The sequence below is a fragment of the Micromesistius poutassou genome (assembly GCF_964030765.1).
Source record: "Micromesistius poutassou genome assembly, chromosome: 6".
Taxonomy (NCBI): Eukaryota; Metazoa; Chordata; class Actinopteri; order Gadiformes; family Gadidae; genus Micromesistius; species Micromesistius poutassou.
Genome location: NC_140276.1, coordinates 6,121,409 through 6,135,102, shown reverse-complemented (window position 1 = coordinate 6,135,102; position 13,694 = coordinate 6,121,409).

The following is a 13,694-nucleotide window of genomic DNA, read 5'->3' as shown; positions in this document are numbered from 1 at the left end:
TCTCTCTCTCTCTCTCTCTCTCTCCTCACAGGCCTCGGCACAAGCTCCCCTCTGTCCTCCCAACATGGAGGCAACACAGTGGGATATATCCACACAAATTACACACATAAAACTAATAAAGCCTGGCAAATATTTTAATAGTTTCCGCACCCCCGCCCCCCACTTCCCCCCCACCCCCACCCAACCCCTACACCTTCCTCTCCCTCCCCCCCTTTCCCCAGCCGCAACGGGCCGCAGGTTTTGAGCCCCCCCCGAACATTATTGTCACAATTAAATGTGAAACACTATAGAGTTACACAAGGGGAGCGGGAGCCCAAAATGGCTGTAAACAAGGAAAATGACACTTGACAACTTGTAATTTATGGACGCCGTTTGAAAGGCAGCGAGTCCCAGTGTCTCTACACTGGCAGAGAGGGGGAAGAATGGGGCGCGGAGATCCAGGCATTAGAGGGAACTATTCACAGAATGTTAGTGCATCAAAGCCACAGAGAGAGGAAAAAAAATAAAATAAAAAAACAGGAAAGGGAGAAAGTTGTGACTTCAAAGTCGACGCGTGATGAGCAATGCACAGAGCGGGTGAGAGAGGGAGAGGGAACGCGGTGGAGAGACACCGCGCAAGAGCTTCGGTAGGATGATAGAAACCCAAAGCAAGCACAGAGAGAGAGAAAAAAAAGGTGGGGTAAGGGTGGTGGTGGTGGTGGTGGTGGAGTGGGGGAGTGGGGGGGGGGGTGTGGGCCCTGGATGCAGGCATACTCTCCTCCTCATCTCAAAGAATGCTAAATCACACACAGGCTGTCATGAAGAGACTCCATTAAACAGAATAGAATAGGACTCGAGCTCTCGCTCTCTCTCTCTGTCTCTCTGTCTCTCTCTCTCTCTCTGTCTCTCTGTATCTCACCCGCCCCAACTTCTGCTGAGGGAAGGCATCACTGTCATCGCTTACTTGTTTACTCTCTCCAAAAAATGAGGACAAAACTGAGCTAAATACAGTCACTGGGTGAGCGCTTGATGAGGAGGGCCACGTATATAAACGCCTGATGAAGCCGCTTATATAACCTCTAGCACGACGAGAAACATGGCGACTTAGGGCTTGAGGCTCAGCGGTTAGATTTACAAGATGACCTTGTCGGCTTGTCTTATTTAATGTTGTATTGTCATAATGACGACTCAGTAGAAAAAGAGTCTGGAGAAATATCCGAGAAATTTGATTTTTTTTTAAGAATTGTGACGAAGTGAAAAGAAGTAAGTATCTCTCATCTGCGACAACAAGTTCCAAAACTATTAATCCGGTGCAAGATTTTATGTCGACTGCTGAAGAAAATCTTATGGTCCCACCAAATGACTAAGACAACATTAGCGAACATTTCCCCAATAGCTAAGTACAGATGCGATAGCCTTTTGCCTCGCAGTTAAATGAGTAATTTGCAGTGTAGATATCCTGTAATTCACAAAATGACAAGATGCTTGTCTGATCCAAACCGTGCCTCCAATTGCAACTCATTTACTCAGTCAGGGGGAAGCTGCCATCAAGGGATAGAAGCCATTAAAATAGTTCCATTAACTGCTAGAATAAATATCCCAGTTGCAGCCCAAAGTGTCTTCATTTGGGCACAAATGTGAGATATGTCGTTGCTATGGTGATATGGCAACGGCTGCAACCCTCCTCCCAGCTGTTGGGAGGTTTTTGTATGTGTGGTGCGGCAGTGTGTGTGTGTGTGTGTGCGTGTGTGTGTGCGTCCATGTTTTGTGTGTGTGTGTGTGTGTGTGTGTGTGTGCGTGTGTGTCTGTGTTAGCGTCCATGCTGTGTGTGTGTGTGTGTGTGTGTGTGCGTGTGTGTCTGTGTTAGCGTCCATGCTGTGTGTGTGTGTGTGTGTGTGTGTGTGTGTGTGTGTGTGTGTGTGTGTGTGTGTGCGTGCCCGGGTGTGCACGAGTGCATTGATGCCGCCTCCGTGCTGTGTTCCCCCTTTCAGTCTTCAGAATAGTGTCTCAGCTAATCCGTGAAAGTTGCGGCGCTCTGAACCGGCGGCCAAGCCTCTTTCCCACTGAACCCCGGCCCACGGTCTACGCTCCGCATTTACACTTGATTGGTCCCTCCCATGGCAGGACTCCCCTCCCTGCTGGGCGCGGGCCCGTCCCCCTCGCTGGGCCGCTCAGCGTTGCCTAATCGGCCTCTCCCCTCCATAATTACCAGCGCTGAGCCCCCGGACTCACCCACCACCGCAGCCACTAGGGCAACCCGGCCTGGGCCCAGCCCAGACCCTTTCGCCAGAACCCCCCAGCTCACCGCAGCGCAACGGTCCCGTGAGTCGAGGCCCGGGAACACCCCAAGCACACCCTGAGTCCATCCGGGGGGGGGGGGGGGGGGGGGGGAGCCGTCTGCTACCGCGGAGCTTGAACCCAGAGCACACTGAGGACCTCACGGGCTCTGCTCTGGGGGTAGACAAGAGGGGATTGGCAGCTGCGTGGTTGCAGCTCCTCCCCCTAGGGTTGAGGTGATGTGTTTATTTGGGGCCGGGGGTACGGTGCTCTGTGAAGCGCGGAGAGGTAGCCGTCCTCGTGTAGTGCCGTGGAGCACCGGAGAATCCACCCTGCCGAGCCTCAGCCCTTTGATATGTGACCACTCTAAAGCAACGCGTTCAATGGGAGCAGTCAGTTGTGGGATTGGTCCAAGTTTATGCTGTGTGGGCTAGGTGGGACGGAATCGCTTTGTTCAGCAGTAGACCCTTGCTTGTGTCTGTGTCTGTCTACTTTGCACTTAAGACGAAGCAAATTAATAAAATGTACAAGTAAAAAAAAAGAAAGAAAAATAAAGCAGAAGAACATTGATGGTCTTGTGGCTTTAAAAAAAATAAGATGTGTCAAATCAGAGAGCCGCAAGGCTTCTCTTCAACTCTTTTTTTCTCCATGCTGTGCCATGTTTCTCTAAATTTCAGGCCATTGCACCATGGGTGTGAGCATATGGGACAGGCCAGGTGAAACCCAGTGGCCTGGCATGGAGTCCAAAGACTGTTGAGAGTAGAGGAACACACGTCAAAAAAAAACACTGGGGAGTGTTGGCACCAACGGTACCGCAGAATGTGCATCAGACAGACACCCAGCACTCGTTAGCTTATTACTCTCTTATTAGGAACATTTTTTTTTTTTTTTGCCTCGCATGGCTTGGCAGAGTCCTGCTAGCCACTCTCTTTTACATGGCCCTGGCTCTGTCGGAGTTGATCAAAAGACATTTCCTCACATCTCCAGACGCCCAGAGAGAAAAGAAGAAAAGCAGAGAGAGAAGAAAAGCGCCAGAAGGGGGCACACTGCTCTCTCTCTTTACTGTTTGGGTGAATGAGGACTTCTCACAGTGCCCTCTCCCTTTCTTTTCTCACTCATTTTCCTTTTTAACGTTTGGAAAGAACTGCAAACACATATATATATATATATTTATATTTCAGCCATGGTGTTTTTGGTTGTTGGTTGTGTTTTTCCTCGCCACATCACCAGCAATTATCCTCAGGTGAAATATGTGCACCCAGAATTAGAATTATTCCCGGAGGCCCGGGAGAGAATGAGGGGGTCTTCTTAAATCTGCCTGGCCTCCAAGCTGCCGAGACCCCCTAGAAGTGGTAATGAAAAGTGTAACTTTAGCCTCCCAGCTGTACGTCTCAATCCATAATCCTTCCCCAAAAACCCTCACCATAGAGCCGCCTACCACTCCCATGGCGTGCCCAGCCTGCACCTCGCCGGGCCTTCACCATTTATGTAGCACTCCGGATTCATACATCTCAACCCCTTAAAAAAAAAAAAGGCTTTGCTTTCTCTTATATGACCCGGGGTGGTCAGAGGGGCACCGTGGAAACACAAAAAAGCCCAGTGTCGGGGCCTCACTCCCCAGATATGATTACTCCTTCAACACCGGGGCCGTACCTTGGGAGATTTCAGGATCCCAGGCAGGCGCCCGAGCGACCGGAGAGGCTGGGTGGCTGAAGATGAGCGTGTGGAAGCCATTCAGAGGTGAGTAATTGTGTGATGGTTGTGGTTGCCCAAAGAGCGCCCATGAAACAATGTGCCTCGCATTGGAAGTGGGGCCAGGATATATCTCCAGGAGAACCACAGCGTTCAGGTGCTGGTGGGCTGAGGGGCACACGGTGGTTGCGAGGTGGACTGAAAAAGGGGGCCTTCGTTGTGTAGCCGTAAATGTCGCAATGAGCCACATTGTGTGGCTGCTTGCAGGTTGTATGTGTCTTGATATAATTAGGAGATTTTTAAGTTGTGTTTTTTTTTGTCGATGTATGCACCGTGGTCAGGTGGTAACAGTTTAACGCAAAAAAAAGTTGTTGAATGCTAAGTGGTAAATGTACGCAAGTGTCCGCTACGTTATAAAATAATGATAAAAAAAAGAATTGTGTTCTCTGAAAGGGTTTTATAATCTATAATAGGCTGCCAACCCCGCACTGCACCAATGAAACACGGGATTAAAAATGTTAAAAAATATTCAGAGGATGTAGGGGAAAAAGCTTGCTAATTAGAGGACCGATAATTAAATGATAGTGTATATGTAAAAGAGATATTTTGGAAGAGTAAAAATAACTTCAATGAGAGTCATCATTTGTTGTGTCCATCGTAGATTCTCTTTGGCGAAAGAGAGGCAACTCAGGACAAACAAATAGGGTAAAGCAAAAAAAAAAAAACGAAAAACCTGAAGAAATCACTTTACGTTCTTTCACAATTTTCCCGATGTTCTAGTATGAGGCTTGTTGAAACACTGCTGCTGTGTTGCTACATGAGCTGTTACGCTCTGGTTCGTTGTCCGTGACCATGACACTGGTCAGTGGGTGCGTGTGGTGGAGCAAACTGTTTAAGGTGACCTCTGGAAGTCCTTGTGTGTACATTCTGTAGAAGACGGTTATCTACGATGTGCGGTGGAACAGCCAGTGGGAGGCTCCGAGGATGCTGAGCAGAGAGTCAGCTCCTTGTTGTCGTGTGTGTGTATGTGAGTGTGTGTGTGTGTGTGTGTGTGTGTGTGTGTGTGTGTTTCAGAGAGTGAGAGAGAGAGAGAGAACGAGTAAGTGAGAGAGAGAGCAAGAGAGAGAGAGAGAGATTGTTTGTGTGTGTGTATATGTACAGTAAGGTATAGTATACGTGTGTTTATTGACCATGTAGGCATGGTATAATGACCCGTTGTGGCGTTGTGGGAACGATGTGGAAGCGTCGTTCTATAGCATATACATGGCGCACGCACGCTATAATGCGTGTGTTGTAGGGCTACGTTGTTTTAGAGTTTCAGTTTCAAGAAATGTCGAGGTACAAATCATGAATTACATTATTTGCTGGAATTTATAATATGGTTTAATTTTCGAAGCGAAATTGACATGGCACGGGGCAAATGCGGTGAAATCAATGTCAATGCGGACAAAATGGCCGCTGTTGCTAAGCTAACAGGGAAGGAAGAAGATGGAGCTGGAACTGACTCAATGTTCCCTGCTCATCTACAATTTGTTAGGCATTTTACAAATTACTATGTGCATTTGATATTTTTACCTGATAGTTAGCATGCAATAATTAGCACCGCATTTTCATTTACAAACGGGCAATATTTTATTTTACCATCGCCGCCATTTGAGTTTTTTTTTTTTTTACAATTTGTCACCGTAAAGCTCTATTTTCTTTTTCTTTTTGTTCAGCCTTTTATTCATATAAAAAAACAGATAGGTCATTGTATTTTTCAAAACATGGCATGATACAGTTTGGATCCACTTTTGCACAAATTTCTTTTTAATGATTGAGGAATAAATATTTCCATCTCGAATATTGCGATAAGAGATGAGTCAAATGTGAATTCTTCATATGAAAGTCTCTTCCCGTGTTTGTACTTGAGCGCTTTCAAAGTTTGAACCAAATTCTTAGCCGTTTATTCTCATTATGCATGATGTTAACTTTGGGAAACATGTTGGAGATGGTTTGCTTAGTTAAAGAGAACGAAAGGAAAAGGATAACTTTCTCTACCAGTAGTTTTCGGTGGTAGGTTATGAGGTGAAGAGGGGGAGGAGGGGAATAACAGTTAACTATTCACCTTGAGAATAACATTCTCAAGGTGGGTTATTAGATAGTGGTTATACTCTATATTGTATAGTTTTTAACTTGCATCATTTAACATCGAACAAAGTATTCATAACAGTGCAGTCAGTAAGTAACAGCAATTACCTAAAACTGCCAAGTGGTCACTAGAATGTTAATACAAATGAATAATAATAATCAATTGATTAATTAATTATAATAAATGATGACATGTATAGGAGGGACACACGACTGTCAGCTAAATATCCCCTTTGCAGAGGAACAGATGGTGAGTTCTAGCATTGCTAACTATATGATGTTTCACATTTCAATCACAGAGAAACATCTGATTTGTCTTACAGTTTTTGATCCCAACTCATTGATTTCCGTACATATTTGATTATAATGACGGTAAATCGTCAACAGCCCTTGAAGAAACAAAGCATCTCTAGAAGGAAAAGTATTTTGTCCCAATTAAACGGCAAGATGTTATAGGGAAGTGATAGCATTGTCTGTCGTTTGATGCTGTGGAAGTTTTGCAAATTCAAAAAGAACAGTTACAAATATTTAACAGTAAACTTTTAAACAGATGGCATTTTTCACGAACTGTATCATCAAAACGGAATATGTATAATTGATCGATAATTGTTTTGGTGAGTACTAATCTCATGACATACGCTTTAAAACTTTGAGACTATGCTGAGCAACATACATTTTACATTTGCGTATAAAGAGTGAGTTTATCCACTTTTCTTCGAGTTGAAAATATGTATTTTTCGTGTCATGGGTCAAAATCAAGCTGAAAATGACCTTTTCTGTGACGATGAAATGTATGTCTACTTTTTATTATCAAACATTTATATAAAATGTTTATTTAACCTAACATTGCCATATACAATATTAAATTGGCATTCTGTTCTTTATTTGCATACAAAATGCCATGTTCATGTTAAATCAAAAATTATCAACTGAATGACTCCTGCTCCTACATTTAATGAAACCTACAGCTCATGCGGCTAATTATGTTAGATAACCAATTATTATTCTAATCAAATTATATAAACAATATTAACAATCATATTCATGCAGGCAAGTGTCACAATAGTCTCAAATCAACAAAATGACGTTATATAGCACTAGTTTTTAAGAAAATAGAAAACCTGAACATATGTCAACTCAACGACTCACATTGCAACTACCTGCCTTCTCCGTTATGCCCTCATCAATTACAAAAATAGAAATGTAATTTTGGAATTAATAATTTTAGGAAAAATGTACGTTGATGAACGTTGAGAATGACTGAGCTTTTTCTATGTAAAAAAAAGGCCTATATCCCTTTTGTTGACTGTAAAACACTGAACTATATTTAAACAAATATTAAATATACTTAAATGTATGTTTAAAATTAAATCTGTCAAAAAATATAGCGAGTCTGTGAGGAAAAATGTATTGATTATTAGTAGAATAAAATACAAAATACAATACTGAGATGAGGAGGAGAGAAAATAAATTATGTTACTGAAGGAAACAATATCAATAGCACTCATCTTGAAAATAATGTTGACCTAAGCCTTTTGTGGCCAGCATTATTCCTCATGTGCAAGGTGCAAGTCTGCAAGACTTGGTTGACATACACGTCATGAAGGCAGCACTTGAAACGATTATCTTTCCCAGGTTATTACTGTGGTCACTCAAAAGAAAGTAAACTGATGGTCTCTTGTTTCTGTAAATATTTCTCCAGTTCTCTGAAAATCTAGTGGATGAGGAAAAAAAAAATAGGTGGGTGAATAGGGAGCAGGTCCAACTTCTTAAAAGGCAGATCTGATTTCACACTGCCAGAATAGGCAACCTCATCCTTTAGCATCATGATGACATTATTCAATGTTCTTCACTGTAAAGGTAACAACTCGCTGTTACAACACAGATCCTCCTCAAATTATATTGACCATAATTATTGCTGATTTTTGTTACTCTTGCAACTAAGTATATATATACACGTAGAATCCTAAATGCATGTTTTTGACAGGCAAACGCATGATAAAAAATGTTACCCTGTTAACTGGCGGTCGCCGGTTTTCTACTTTATATACTTTTACAGAGTATTGTCTTTCTGTTTTTAAAGACACTGCAACAGATAAGAACAACTAAATATTGAATTGATAGATTGAATGGATTTCTGTAGCAATCAAATAATAGTCATCCATATAAATGAAATACTTTGTATAACCTGTATATAATTGGACTATCACAATGTGCTTTATATTAAATTATAATATGTGAGCATTTTATTAATATATATGTGTTCAATATTGGTTGTCCATAGTCCTTTCTAAGGTGAAATTATTAAAGAGTCACCTATTTCTACTACTACATGGTTTATACAGCTTAAAATACTTTGATTGTCATTTAAAGAGGTATTATATTAACCTTTAGATTGGGTTATGTTTTTGCTAAAACAAAATTGCTGCTATCATCAAGGAAGGAAAGAGCACTAACATGTGAACCGAAATTTGATTGCTAATTATATGACTAATTATGCAAATCATTATGGCAGGAAAAAAAATGTCATCACTTAAACTGGGGGATGCAATCAAATCCCTAATATCAACAGTGATGATAAAATTTAAAGACAAGCAAAACCTGTTCTCGTTTTGAATATTGCTGTACCAAGAGTTGTCATTTCTGACTGGCTCATACTATGTTTCTTTGAAGAAAATTGGGTCACTATTATATAAGCAGGGAAACGGACTGCCAATGTCCTGCAGCTTGTTTATGGTGATATCTCATTGGTGGACCGGCAGGGTCTCCTATACTACGCGTCTTTATTAGTTTTCATGCACGACTGGCATGGGCACCCCCAGCAGCAGCAGCAGTGACAGCCACTCACCACTCCGCTGCTCCCCACCTCATACTAAGCCTTGGATTTAAAGACGGACAGGCTCCTCTGGGTTAGAACAAGTGCCCCCAAACCAAAGCACAAGTCATTCAAATGCGGGCCCCCACTCCTCCAGTGTGCTCCTCTGGGACAAAGACCTCAAACTTTCCGCTCTGAGAGCACACAAGTCAGAGTCTATTTGAGTACCTGCATTATATACGCCGCTGTCAGCCAACCGCAAAGTTACATAATAATAGCATGCAGGTGTGACAACTTAATTTAAAGAAAAGCCTACGTTTCTCCCCCCCACCCCCCCCAGAAATCAAACACTTGGCATGTCTTTGACAAAGTTTCTTAAAAATATTTTCAAAGACTGTACTCAGAGACTGGAGAGAGCCTAAATATTTCAGCATAGTCATCGGGGGTGGGGGGAGGGGAAAGATATCATAGAATATCGTACTGAATAATGAACACGCTTAATAGTCAAAAAGTAAAAATATTAACATGCTGAGCAACACTGTTGTTATTACCTTTTAATCTATGCGCAGAAAAGTTGATATGAGACGCAGAACGTTTTCACCCTCGGAGCCGCAGGAGGCGCTGCTAAGCAGTTGGCCTTTTGATAGAGCCAAATTAGAGAAAAGAACATGGCCGCCGGTGGGGTCGAGGCTTCCCAGTAACTTCTAGCGCTGCCTTAGCTAGTTAAGGCAACATTAACATTGAATGAGCATTTGGGGAGCCTGAAGCAACCCCTTTCTAGCCCAGGACTCATGAAGCTTCAACCTCATCCCGCCTTTCGAGATCTTATGCAATACATCAATACATCAATGGCACAGTTATGTATATTGCAAATACGATTCCGGCAATTTGATGTGCGCAGTGCGGCACATGGCAACGTCAACAAGATGTGGTAATTTTATATTGGACCCTACTGCCCTGTAGTGCATGGGTACATATTTATATATATTTTGGTATACTGCCCAAACCAATGGCCGTAATTGAAATGGAGACCGTTCACTCATTTCAATCTATGTTTAGAAATTCACTCAGTTAACACACTGTCCTACAAGTCTCCAGAGCAAGCTGTAGCAAACAATTTCAAAGGCATTTCAATTCCGAGGACTGTTTTTCAGCCAAAATTTGTGGTAGACATTCTAGACATACCAAGGAGTCTGGGAATTGATTGACACCGGCAAAACACATGGTTTTAAAGATTGTTTAGTTTCATGGAATCCCAGGTTAGCCCTAGAAGGATGTGATAAGTTAAAGTGAAGCCAAGAGACCTGTACTCGCATGTTCTTCTTCATCTGAAGTGCTATATCGCACCCTGTCTTCACAACGCCGAGACCTGTGAAACACAACTGTGAAGATATAATTTTATTAAATCCCAATCTGTCACCAAACCGAGAGGAAAAATGCTTGCAGAGTGCACAAGTCAAATATCATCAAGTGCACAATACACACAGACACACACAGGCAAACACACATATAAACACCCGCACCAAACAGACACACCAAACACATACTCACATAGACCTTAGCGCACATTAATACACACGCAAACACACACATAAAGCACACACACATAAACGGACACACACACACACACACACATTGTTTAGTTTTATACATGCACTACATAAACATTATGTTTGCCAATTATACAATAAAAAATAAATTGAACTGCTCATCACCATAAATCAAACTACATAACGCATAAAATGTACATTAAATGTAATGGCATGTACATGTCTGCACTTTCAGGGTTAGGCCATTAGGCTATTGTATAAAATAACAATAGTTACCATGACTTTTATGATACCTGATAAAATATGATTATGTTTTTCCAAATGATGTGTACAGTCCTAAACTGATTTCTGTAATGAATAGGCAACATTAATTAATCATTTGTGTTTGTTACTTTGCTTGTTCAATGTTTTCATCATGTTATGTATGAAAAGTACTGTTGGTACCTTAGTGGAAGAAGGCGAACAGGCGGTGTCAATAAATCGCATCTAGTGTTGAATTATATTTATTTTATTGTTTGTAATGTAAATGTAAAAAAATGGAAGAATGTAGTTTACCTTAAAACAATACAAAGCATGGTAGATTGTTCGGATTGCCCGGTCGACACTCGTACCGAACAATCCTACTGAATGTAACATTTATCAGGGTATTAATTACTGAATTATTGTTTTATCTTGTATTATTATGAAAATATGTTTTTTTTGACAGTTATGCTTGATGTGGATTTGCATATCATCTTTTTTTTTGCCATTTTACACATTTTTGGAAAAATAAATATATTTGTACATCTAATTATTATTGAACCGACCGAGGGGCCGGCGATTTCTTTGTGTTCTTTGACCTTCCACTGCCGTGTCTTCCACTTCATGAAGGTCAAAATTACTGTTGAATTATTTAACATCTGTTCACTTAAATCAGTATAGCATAATAGGGTGTCCTATGCTAAGAGGACTTGAGCATTCTTTTTGGGCATATGGATGCACATTGGCTGAGCAAAGCAGAATTCACAACCTGGGGGCACATTAAGGGCCTAATCAACATAGCTGCTCGGCTTGAAAGAATAAACATACAATAAAAAAAAAAGGAGAAAAAAAAATCAAAAATGGACCTGGCAAGGAGGAGGAGGAGAGGCAGGGTATGCACAAGTGGCGCTGGGCCGCCCCATGGAGACATCTGCTGATTACACACTTTGTAGGAACCTGCGCGCGCGCGAGAGAGAGAGAGAGAGAGAGAGAGACACACAGAGAGGAGGCCAGCAGTGAATTGTGTGGAAAGAGATTGAGACGCCACATCCCACCGCAAACAGTCACTCTGAGCATGAAGCTGTAAAGACTTGAAAGCAGAAAGTGCCCTTTACTCTATTTAACACAACAAGAGAGGGTGCGCAGGCCGTCCGGGGCAGCAGCAACACGCACCGGCTTTGAATGCACCTCTTTTTGTCAACCCTTGAAATGGTTAGCATCCAATCAACAGAAGCTAAATTGGCAGCCATGTCTGAGGTGTACCTGGGTGGAAACATGGCCACCCTCGAGATGACGGGCACAACGCTGTGTTCATCCGGCGCCTGTCAGCGTTGTTTCTGCGGATGAATCTGTCACGCGCATGTCCCTGCGTGACATTGTGTCAGGCCTGCGTGAGGCAGGTGGAGACTGGGGGTGGTTGGGGGGGCCCTACCCCTCCAGGAGTCCCCGTCATGCTGTCAAGCCCACTGTGCCGGCGTCGGCCCCGGTGAATAGCAGCGAAGCACAGCCACAGTTTGCCGCGAGTGCAGCAACACCCAGTGCCTAACTTTCCCCTAACGAGAGCCAGATTCCTCACTCAAGTAGCTGATGATCACTAGCAGAAACCAAGAGAAACCTCACACCCTTCTGTGTTGAATCACGACACCGTCTTCCCTTTTGAACGGATAATGGTGACGATCAAATCCTGCACACATTGAAGAGGTCTTGGTAAAGGAAATGTAAACCTTGGGGATGATGAGTAGGATTTTGCCATGATTAGAGCATTCACGGGGTGAAGATAAATTGGCAAGGGGATTATTTTTTGGCGGAACCATATCTTTGTTTTCTCCATGACTATGGGATCTGTTGAGTCATAGAAATGCCCTGAGTCATAATAGCGGGCTTTAGGGAAACGCTGTTCGATCAAACAAGACCGTTGACAAGATGCAAGGAAAATGCAACAGATGAAACAGAGAGAGAGAGAAAAGATTAAGAGGGAAGATTATTCAACTGAGAAGAGAGGTTGATGTGGTGTCTTTGATTTCTGCAGTCCTCAACGATGCTTCCGAGCGTAGGCAAACCGTGGGTTCCTTCACAACTTTGATTCTGTGCATGGCTTCCTGGATGGTTACCTACGTACACATTGTGCCATGGCAGTCTACTTCAAAGCAAAGAGGAACGCCTTAGATGGTCAAAGATCTGCCCTTTTATCTCTCAGGCACAACAAGTCATAAGAGAAAGCAGAGAGTCTTCCTCCCCGGGCATCAGGTTTGTTTTGGAGATACAGACTCTCATTATTTGGCTTAGTGTCATCTCTGCTTCCATCTCATGGATCAGGGAAATCTACATCATTATTTTATCTAAGGAACGTGGATCGGGTTTCAAAATAGCCTTATGCCGTGCAATATGACAATTCAATTCGATTCAATACATTTATTGCCATGTCAACAAGTTGATAGGAATTTGTCTTGGTACAACTCTCAGACAGCCAAACATGAAGGACAGACATCATAAGTACAGAAAACAGACAATGTACAACAAACAATAAACAATAAACAATCCCAGAAGACAGTAGTACTGCAGACCACCATATGATCCTGTGATATTGCCCTCGTAGCCATCTTGTAGCGCACACTAGTAACTAGTGTAAAGTAATATTCAACTCAGTCAACATGTTGAGATGAGGCTTAGCTCTCATCAAAACACGAAGCCGGCGTTTGTGTTTCTCCCTGGCCGGAGTGTAGCTGGGCCTTGCGATCCTGTGCAGTCGATGCATCTGTGTTTCTACTAAGGCTCCCCATACCCCCCGCTCCCCCCCCCCCCCGGACCACCTACCGGCATCCTCCCGATCTCTGACCTCTGCCCTCTCTTCCTTCTTCTTCTTTTGCTTTGTTGTGCAGGTCAGAGACCATACGCCAAACCCCACCAGAGCCACATGGCCCAGGTTTTGGTATGCAGATATGCAGCCCAGGTAAGTCTGACCCGGGTTACCCCGCCCCCCCGCCCCCCCCGTCCCCACCGCCACAGCTTGC